Below are 10,136 nucleotides of genomic sequence, written 5' to 3'. Positions count from 1 at the left end.
GTTTTGGATCACGTAAGTGACTCGGGCCACTCAAAATCAAGGCGAGTGCGGTTACATGAGTCGAGCAAAAAAAAAAATGGAGGCGATTAAGGCTCGAGGAAATTCGAGTCAGGGTAGCTGAGTCAATTCGAAAACTTTGGCCGTTAGCCAAAAAAAGAGTTAATTGCTTTTGGATCACGTACATGACTTGGGGTGCATAGAATCAAGTCAAGCACGGTGACATGAGTGGTTTGAAAAAATTGTAGGCGATTAAGGCTCGAGGCGATTTGAGTCGGGGTTGCTGACACGATTCGGGTTGAAATCTTTGGGTGTTAACCAAAGAAGGAAGAAGTTAACCACCTTTGGATCACGCACATGACTCAGCACACTTAGAATCATGTCGAGCATGGTGACATGAGTTGTGCGAAAAAATTGGAGGCAGTTAAGGCTCGACACGATTTGAGTCGGGGTTCAAGTAGTTGGGGCAATTCGTGTCGGGGTTGCCGACACAGTTCAAGTTGAAAACTTTGGGCATTAACCCAAAAAAAAAAAAGTTGACCTCTTTTGGACCACGTACATGACTTGGGGCACTTAGAATCAAGTCGAGCACGGTGACATGCATTGTGCGAAAATTTTGGAGGCAATTCGAGTCGGGGTAGCCAACTCGATTTGAGTTCAAAACTTTGGGCGTTAACGAAAAAAATAAGTTGACTGATTTTGGATCACGTACATGAGTCGTCTGCCCTCGCAAAAATTACAAAACCTGGGGACCCACCTAGAATTTGCAATTGAAAGATTTTTCTACCCTCTCAAAAATTTACAAACCCCACCCGCTCAGAATTTGGGACTCGGGAGATTTTTTTCCCCCTCGTGGAAATTTTACAAAACCCCACTAACCCAAAATTTGGCACACAAGAGATTTTTTTGCCCTAGCAGAAATTTCAACAAAACCCCTCCCTCCCGTCTGGAATTTGGCACTCAGGAGATTTTTTCTGCCCTGGCAGAAATTGCAAACCCCACCCGCCAGGAATTTGGCACCTGGGAGATTTTTACGCCCTCGCAAAAATTGCAAACCCCACTCGCTGGGAATTTGGCACTTGGGAGATTTTTTTGCCCTCGCAAAAATTTTGACAAAACCCCACCCGCCCGGAATGTGGCACTTGGGAGATTTTTCCGCCCTGGCAGAAATTGCAAAACCCCACCCGCCGAGAATTCGATACTTGGGAGATTTCTTTGCCCTCGCAGAAATTTTCACAAAACCCCACCTGCTCAAAATTTGGCACCTGGGAGAGTTTTCCCGCCCTCACAAAAAATTGCAAATCCCACCCATCCAAAATTTGGCACTTGGAAGATTTTCCCGCACTCGCACAAATTGCAAACCCCACCCGCTGGGAATTTGGCACCTGAGAGATTGTTATGAGCTCGCAAGAAAAAACCTTGCAAACCCCACCCCCCCCCCCTGGAATTTGGCACTTGGGAGATTTTCTTTCCCTCATGCAAATTACAAACCCCACCCACCTCAAAGTCGAAAAAGGTTTTACGAATCGAGGCGATAGAGGGCTGAATCTCAGTGGATCATGGCAGCAAGGCCACTCTACCACTTACAATACCCCGTTGCTTATTTAAGTCATCTGCAAAAGATTCTTCTCATCGACCACTTGAAATTAATATCCAAGGTTGCTCCAATGGGCTAGTGCGCCGATCAGAGATGGCCAATGACACGGGCCCCTGGGAGTGCAAGAGCACCCCTACTGCGGTTTGCGATGCAGCCGAAGAGAGATATGCGCCGCATCTAGCGTGGATTCTGACTTAGAGGTGTTCAGTCATAATCTGACACACGGTAGCTTCGCGCCACTAGCTTTTCAACCAAGCGCGATGACCAAATGTGTGAATCAACAGTTCCTCTCATACTAAGTTGAATTACTATTGCGGTGCAGATCATCAGTAGGGTAAAACTAACCTGTCTCACAATGGTCTAAACCCAGCTCATGTTCCCTATTGGTGGGTGAACAATCCAACACTTGGTGAATTTTGCTTCACAATGATAGGAAGAGCCGACATCGAAGGATCAAAAAGCAATGTCGCTATGAACGCTTGGCTACCACAAGCTAGTTATCCCTGTGGACACCTCTAGCTTCAAATTTTGAAAGTCTAAAGGATCGATAGGCCACGCTTTCATGGTTTGTATTCGTACTAAAAATCAAAATCAAATGAGCTTTTACCCTTTTGTTCCACACAAGATTTCTGTTCTCATTGAGCTCATCTTAGGACACCTGCGTTATCTTTTAACAAATGTGCCACCCTAGCCAAACTCCCCACCTGACAATGTCTTTTGCCCGGATTGGCGCGCCTAGACGCACCTTAAGGCCAAAAACAGGGGCATTGCCCTATCTCTGCCTCACGGAATAAGTAAACTAATGTTAAAAGTAGTGGTATTTCACTTGCGCCCGAAAGCTCCCACTTATTCTACACCTCTCAAGTCATTTCACAAAGTTGGACTAGACTCAAGCTCAACAGGGTCTTCTTTCCCCGTTGATTTCACCAAGCCCGTTCCCTTGGCTGTGGTTTTGCTAGATAGTAGATAGGGACAATGAGAATCTCGTTAATCCATTCATGCGTGTCACTAATTAGATGATGAGGCATTTGGCTACCTTAAGAGAGTCATAGTTACTCCTACCGTTTGCCCACGCTTGGTTGAATTTCTTCACTTTGACATTTAGAGCACTAGGCAGAAATCACATTGCATCAGCATCCGCAGGGACCATCACAATGCTTTGTTTTAATTAAACAGTCAGATTCCCCTTGTTCATACCAGTTCTGAGTCGACTGTTCCCTTCGAAGGGGGCGTCCTGTGTCCATCGCCCGATCGGCACGCGAAGGCCCGCCCTCTCTGTGAGAGCAGCTCGGGCGGGCCACCAACAGCCCACGAGTTCACGGCGTAGACCCCTAAGCCTAGCCCTCAGAGCCAATCCTTTTCTTGAAGTTATGGATCCATTTTGTCAACTTCCCTTACCTACATTGTTCTATTAACTAGAGGCTATTCACCTTAGAGACCTGATGCAGTGATGAGTATGACCGGGCGTGAACGATACTCGGTCCTTTAGATTTTCAAGGGCCATCGAAGGTGCACCAGACACCGCGGGACGTGCGGTGCTCTTCCAACCGCTGGACCCTATCTCTGGTTGAACCGATTTCAGGGTGGGTAGGCTGTTAAAAAGAAAAGATAACTCTTCCCAAGGCCCTAGCCGATGTCTCCAAATTTCCTAACGTTGTCGTCCACTGCCACATCCCAGTTTGAGAATATTAACCCGATTCCCTTTCGATGATCGCGCAAAGTGCACCCTTGAAACAGGGTTTCCCCATCTCTTAGGATCGACTAACCCATGTCCAAGTGCTGTTCACATGGAACCTTTCCCCACTTCAATCTTCAAAGTTCTCATTTGAATATTTGGTACTACCACCAAGATCTGCACCGGGGGCCGATCCACCCAGGCTCACGCCCAAGGTTTTGCAACAACCCCCGCGTCCTCCTACTCATCTAAGCCTGGCACTTGCCTCAATGGCCAAGTATAGGTTGCACGCTTCAGCGCCATCCATTTTTGAGGCTAGTTGATTCGGCAGGTGAGTTGTTACACACTCCTTAGCGGATTTTGACTTCCATGACCACCGTCCTGCTATCTTAATCAACCAACACCCTTTGTGGGATATGGGTTAGCGCGCAATTTGGCACCGTAACTTGACTTTCGGTTCATCCCACATCGCCAGTTCTGCTTACCAAAAATGGTCCACTTGGAGCTCACGATTTCATAGCGCGGCTCAACAGAGCAGCCGTGCCGACTTACCTATTTAAAGTTTGAGAATAGGTCAAGGGCATTACGCCCCTGATGCCTCTAATCATTTGCTTTACTCGATAAAACTCGCACGTGAGCTCTAGCTATCGTGAGGGAAACTTTAGAGGAAACTAGCTACTAGATGATTCGATTAGTCTTTCACCCCTATACCCAAGTTAGACGAACGATTTGCACGTTAGTATTGTTGTGGGCCTCACCAGAGTTTCCTCTAGCTTCGCCCTGCTCAGGCATAGTTTACCATCTTTTGGGTCCCAACAGGTTTGCTCGCACTCGAACCCTTCACAGAAGATCAGGGTCAGTCGGTGGTGCACCCCCCGAGAGGGGATCTCGCCAGTCAGCTTCGTTGTGCCTCGTGGGTTTTCCCAACCTGCCAACTCATACACATGTTAGACTCCTTGGTCCGTGTTTCAAGACGGGTCAGATGGAAAGCCTGCTAACCAGCACCACAAGTGCACAGGTGCCTGAGAGCTCGTCGTAAAGGCCCACGCTTCGCTCCTTGACCGCCATGACGGAAGTATTTGTGTGACTAGAAGGTCGCGCTTGTGCCGTTGTGATAGCTCGCACTGGCACATCCCCCGAATCGAGCGGCAGACTAGCTCACACCATTCTGCATCCGACCAGGGCACATCGCCGGCCTCCATCTGCTTCCCTCCTAGCAATTTCAAGCACTCTTTAACTCTCTCTTCAAAGTCCTTTTCATCTTTCCCTCGCGGTACTTGTTTGCTATCAATCTCTCGCCTGTATTTAGCCTCAGATGAAATTTGCCACCCGATTAGGGCTGCATTCCCAAACAACCTGACTCATTGATAGTGCCTCATGGTGCGACAGGGTTCGAGCCCAACGGGGCTCTCACCCTCTTCGATGCCCCCTTCTAGGGGACTTGGGCCTGGTCCGTCAATTAGGACGCTTCTGTAGACTACAATTCGACAGGCGCGACCATCGATTTTCATGCTGGGCTCTTCCCGGTTCACTCGCCGTTACTAGGGGAATCCTGGTAAGTTTTTTTTCCTCCACTTATTGATATGCTTAAACTCAGTGAGTACTCATGCCTAACTTGGGGACACGGTAGAGATGCAACAATGCCCGCACTATGGTGGGCCGCTGAGCCCAGAACAAAGTTCCTTACGAGGAATTGTTCGATCGGTACAAACCAACACCAGCCTTTGTGAGCCACAGCTCGTCGCGACGGATCAACAGACCTCGTGCTCATTTCAGCCGACTGCACGCCACTTGTGGACGTGAACGGCCATCTCTGCTCCTCTCTGGGGAGGGAAAATTTTTGTAGTGCGACGCCCAAGCAGACGTGCCCTTGGCCGAGGCCTCGGGCGCAACTTGCATTCAAAGACTTGATGATTCATGGGATTCTGCAATTCACACTAAGTATCGCATGTCGCTACATTCTTCATTTTGGCGAGAGCTGAGATATCCATTGTCGAGAGTCATGATTTGGTTTTCTTTTTGTCTTTCGGTGATCCAAGCGCACAAGGCAATGGCTCGCGCTTTGTTCTTTGGATTTCTAAGGTGCATGATGCACCCGTGTGTTGGGTGTTGACAAATCCCAAACCCTGAGCACCCAACGGGTGCGACGAGGAATGCTGAGGTGTGTCCCCGCCCCATCACCTCGCAAAGGTGGGAGTGACGCATGGGAGAGCCGTGTCAGTAGACGGGGCCCCTACCCCACAAATCATGCGAGTGCACCCATCCTAAACATAGAATGTTCCAAGCGACAAGTCAACACACTTGGGCAAGGCAACGGGGGGTTGTGGGAGTCCCAACTTGCCGCTGTCGAAATGACAGATCCTTGGCATAGTGCCGCGCACGCGATTGGACCATGAAATCTCAACAGGGGACAAGGCCTGGATCCCCTCTGAACTGCAATCGAGCAGAGACCTCTCACTTTGATGCGGACGTCATTCGAAGGCACTGATCCTAATCTAGATTGCATTCGAGTCTCTTCTTTGCCCCGTGGGGAATCCATGCTTTTGATCATGGGCATTCGATGTGACCCTCAACCTTAATGGTGCTGGACCCATAGCTTGGCCATCTAGCACATCACTATAGGGCTGAGTGTTCGCACATCATCGAGATTTTAGGGGCAGGGAGGAGGCTAGCTCCATCCCCTACACGATTTAGGGGCTCAAACTGACAATGATCCTATCATAGGTTCACCTACGATAACCTTGTTACGACTTCTCCTTCCTCTAAATGATAAGGTTCAGTGAACTTCTCGTGACGTTACCGACAAGAACCGTCATCATCGTCGCGATCCGAACACTTCACCGGATCATTCAATCGATAGGAGTGACGGGCAGTGTGTACAAAGGGCAGGGACGTAGTCAACTTGAGCTGATGACACGCACTTACTAGGAATTCCTCGTTGAAGATCAATAATTACAATGGTCTATCCCCATCATGATGCAATTTGGCAAGATTTCCCAAACCTTTTGGGCCAGGGAGAGAAACTCGTTGGTTGCATCAGTGTAGCACACATGCAGCCCAAAACATCTAAGGGCATCACAGACCTATTATTGCCTCAAACTTCCATGGCCTAGGAGGCCATAGTCCCTCTAGGAAGCTGGCTGCGAAGGGGAACCTCCGCGTAGCTAGTTAGCAGGCTGAGATCTTGTTCGTTAACTGAATTAACCAGACAAATCACTCCACCAACTAAGAATGGCCATGCACCACCACCCATAGAATCAAGAAAGAGCTCTCAATCTGTCAATCCTTACTATTTCTGGACCTGGTAAGTTTCCTCGTGTTGAGTCAAATTAAGCCGCAGGCTCCAGTCCTGGTGGTGCCCTTCCGTAAATTCCTTTAAGTTTCAGCCTTGAGACCATACTCCCCCTAGAACCCAAACACTCTAATTTCTCAGAAGGTGCTGGCGGAGTCCTTAGAGCAACATCCATCGATCCCTGGTCGACATCGTTTATATTTGAGACTAGGACGGTATCTTATCATCTTCGAGCCCACACTTTCATTCTTGATTAATGAAAACATCCTTGGCAAATGCTTTCGCAGTGGTTCATCTTCCATAAATCCAAGAATTTCACCTCTGACAATGAAATACGAATGCCCTCGACAGTCCCTATTAAACATTACTATGGTCCCGAAGGCAAACAGAACAGGACCAGACTCCTATCGCGTTATTGGTGAGAGTCGAATTGGTGACTTGATGAACAAACTTAAAGAGTCGAATTGGTGAGAGTACTCGGTGGGCTGATGTGGTCATGTGATTTGATGAACGAACTTAAAGAGTCGACTTAGTGGGCTGACTTGGTCGAGTGACTTGATGAATGAACTTAAAGAGTCGACTTGGTGGGTCAAACTAGCAGGGTGACTTGGTGAGAGTACTTGGTGGGCTGAGCTAGCAGGGTGACTTGATGAACGAACTTAGAGAGTCAACTTTGTGAGAGTACTTGGTGGGTCGAACTGGCGGGGTGACTTGATGAATGAACTTAAAGAGTCGACCTGGTGAGAGAACTTGGTGGGCTGAGCTGGCGGGGTGAATTGATGAATGAACCTAAAGAGTCAACTTTGTCAGAGTACTTGGTGGGCCGACCTGGCGGGGTGACTTGATGATCGAACTTAAAGGGTCAACTTGGTGAGAGTACTTGGTGGGCCGACCTGGCAGAGCGACTTGATGAACGAACTTAAAGAGTCAACTTGGTGAGAGTACTTGGTGGGATGACTTGATTAACAAACCTAAAGAGTCAACATGGTGAGAGTACTCGGTGGGTCGACCTAGCGGGGCGACTTGGTGAGCAAACTTAAAGAGTCAACATGGTGAGACTAGTTGGTGGGCTGACCTAGCAGGGTGACTTGATGAACGAACTTAAAGAGTCAACTTGGTGGGCCAACTTGGCAGAGTGACATCATGAATGAACATAAAGAGTCCACTTGGTGGGCCGACCTAGTAGGGTGACTTGATGAATGAACTTAAAGAGTCAACTTGGTGAGAGTGATTTGTGGGCTGACCTGGCGGGGTGACTTGATGAATGAACTTAAAGAGTCGACTTGGTGGGGCGACTTGATGAACGCACTTGAAGGTTTGACTTGGTGGGGTGACTCTATGAATGGACCTAAAGAGTTGACTTGGTGAGAGTACTTGGTGGGGTGACTTGATGAAAGGACTTAAAGAGTCGACTTGGTGAGAGTACTTGGTGGGGTGACTTGATGAACGCACTTGAAGAATCGACTTGGTTAGAGTACTTGGTGGGGCGACTTGATGAATGGACTCAAAGAGTCGACTTGGTGAGAGTACTTGGTGGCTCGACTTGATGAGCAGACTTAAAGAGTCAACTTGGTGAGAGTACTTAGCGGGGTGAACTGACGAACGGACTTAAAGAGTCAACTTGGTGGGAGTACTTGGTGCGCCAACCTGGTGGGGTGACTTTATGGATGGACTTAAAGAGTCGACTTGGTTAGAGTACTTGTTCTGGTGACTTGATGAATGGACTTGAAGAGTCGACTTGGTTGGGTGACTTGACGAAAGGACTTAAAGAGTCGACTTGGTGAGAGTACTTGGTGGGGCGACTTGATGAACAGACTTAAAGGGTCGACTTGGCAAGGTGACTTGATGAAAAAACCTAAAGAGTTGACTTGGTGAGAGTACTTGGCGGGGTGAACTGATGAATGAACTTAAAGAGTCGACTTGATGGGAGTACTTGGTGGGCCGACCTGGTGGGGTGACTTGATGAAGGGACTTATAGAGTCGACTTGGTGAGAGTAGTTGTTCTGGTGACTTGATGAAAGGACTTAAAGAGTCGACTTGGTGGGGTGACTTGATGAACGAACTTAAAGGGTTGACTTTGCAGGGTGACTTGATGAACGGACCTAAAGAGTTGACTTGGCGAGAGTACTCGGTGGGGTGACTTGATGAAAAGACTTAGAGAGTCAATTTGGTGAGAGTACTTGGTGGGCCGACCTGGTTGGGTGACTTTGTGAAATGACTTAAAGAGTTGACTTGGTGGGAGTACTTGGTGGGGTGACTTGATGAACGAACTTCAAGGGTCGACTTGGCGAGGTGACTTGATGAACGGTCCTAAAGAGTTGACTTGGTGAGAGTACTTGGTGTGGTGACTTGATGAACAGACTTAAAGAGTTGAATTGGTGAGAGTACTTGGGTGGGTGACTTGATGAACATATTTAAAGAGTTGACTTGGTGAGAGTACTTGGTCGGGTGACTTGATGAACGCACTTGAAGAATTGACTTGGTTAGAGTACTTGGTGGGGAGACTTGATGAACAAACTTAAAGATTCAACTTGGTGGGCCGACCTGGCAGAGTGACTTGATGAATGAACTTAGAGAGTCAACTTGGTGAGAGTACTTGGTGATTTGGTGGGCCGACCTGGCCGGGTGACTTGATGAACAAACTTAAAGAGTCGACTTGGTGAGAGTACTCGGTGCGCTGACCTAGTCACGTGACTTGATGAATAAACTTAAAGAGTCGACTTGGTGGGCTGACTTGGCTGGGTGACTTGATGAATGAACTTAAAGAGTCAACTTGGTGGGTCAAACTAGCAGGGTGACTTGGTGATAGTACTTGGTGGGCTGAGCTGACAGGGTGACTTAATGAATGAACTTAGAGAGTCAACTTTGTGAGAGTACTTGGTGGGTCGAACTGGCGGGATGACTTGATGAATGAACTTAAAGAGTCGACCTGGTGAGAGAACTTGGTGGGCCGAGCTGGTGGGATGAATTGATGAATGAACCTAAAGAGTCAACTTTGTGAGAGTACTTGGTGGGCCGACCTGGCGGGGTGACTTGATGACTGAACTTAAAGGGTCGACTTGGTGAGAGTACTTGGTGGGCCGACCTGGTAGAGTGACTTGATGAACGAACTTAAAGAGTCAACTTGGTGAGAGTACTTGGTGGGGCGACCTGATGAACAAACCTAAAGAGTCAACCTGGTGAGAGTACTCAGTGGGCCGACCTGGCAGGGTGACTTGGTGAGAAAACTTAAAGAGTCGACTTGGCGAGAGTAGTTGGTGGGCTGACCTGGTGGGGTGACTTGACGAATGAACTTAAAGAGTTGACTTGGTGGGCCGACTTGGCAGAGTGACTTCATGAATGAACTTAAAGAGTCCATTTGGTGGGCTGACCTGGTGGGGTGACTTGATGAATGAACTTAAAGAGTCGACTTGGTGAGAGTAATTTGTGGGCTGACCTGGTGGGGTGACTTGATGAACAGACTTGAAGAGTCGACTTGCTGGGGCGACTTGATGAACGCACTTGAAGGGTCGACTTGGTGGGGTGACTCTATGAACAAACCTAAAGAGTTGACTTGGTGAGAGTACTTGGTGGGG

At 48.3% G+C, this 10,136-nt stretch overlaps 2 non-coding genes and 1 pseudogene across 2 annotated transcripts; all 3 read right to left on the bottom strand.

Moving 5' to 3' along the window:
- Nucleotides 1–1,518: 1,518 nt before the first annotated feature.
- Nucleotides 1,519–4,893, bottom strand: LOC149548715 (25S ribosomal RNA). Its single transcript, XR_016354917.1, has one exon. It is a non-coding gene; the product is annotated as a 25S ribosomal RNA (ribosomal RNA).
- A 224-nt stretch (nucleotides 4,894–5,117) lies between these two features.
- Nucleotides 5,118–5,271, bottom strand: LOC149548714 (5.8S ribosomal RNA). Its single transcript, XR_016354990.1, has one exon. It is a non-coding gene; the product is annotated as a 5.8S ribosomal RNA (ribosomal RNA).
- A 712-nt stretch (nucleotides 5,272–5,983) lies between these two features.
- Nucleotides 5,984–7,180, bottom strand: LOC149548713 (18S ribosomal RNA; annotated as a pseudogene).
- Between the last annotated feature and the right edge of the window lie 2,956 nt (nucleotides 7,181–10,136).

Source organism: Cupressus sempervirens, chromosome 7, assembly GCF_028749045.1.
Source record: "Cupressus sempervirens isolate cs-2001-9-10 chromosome 7, ASM2874904v1, whole genome shotgun sequence".
In the NCBI taxonomy this organism is placed as follows: domain Eukaryota; kingdom Viridiplantae; phylum Streptophyta; class Pinopsida; order Cupressales; family Cupressaceae; genus Cupressus; species Cupressus sempervirens.
The sequence above is the reverse complement of the archived record's forward strand: the minus strand, read 5'-3'. Positions and strand labels throughout refer to the sequence as shown.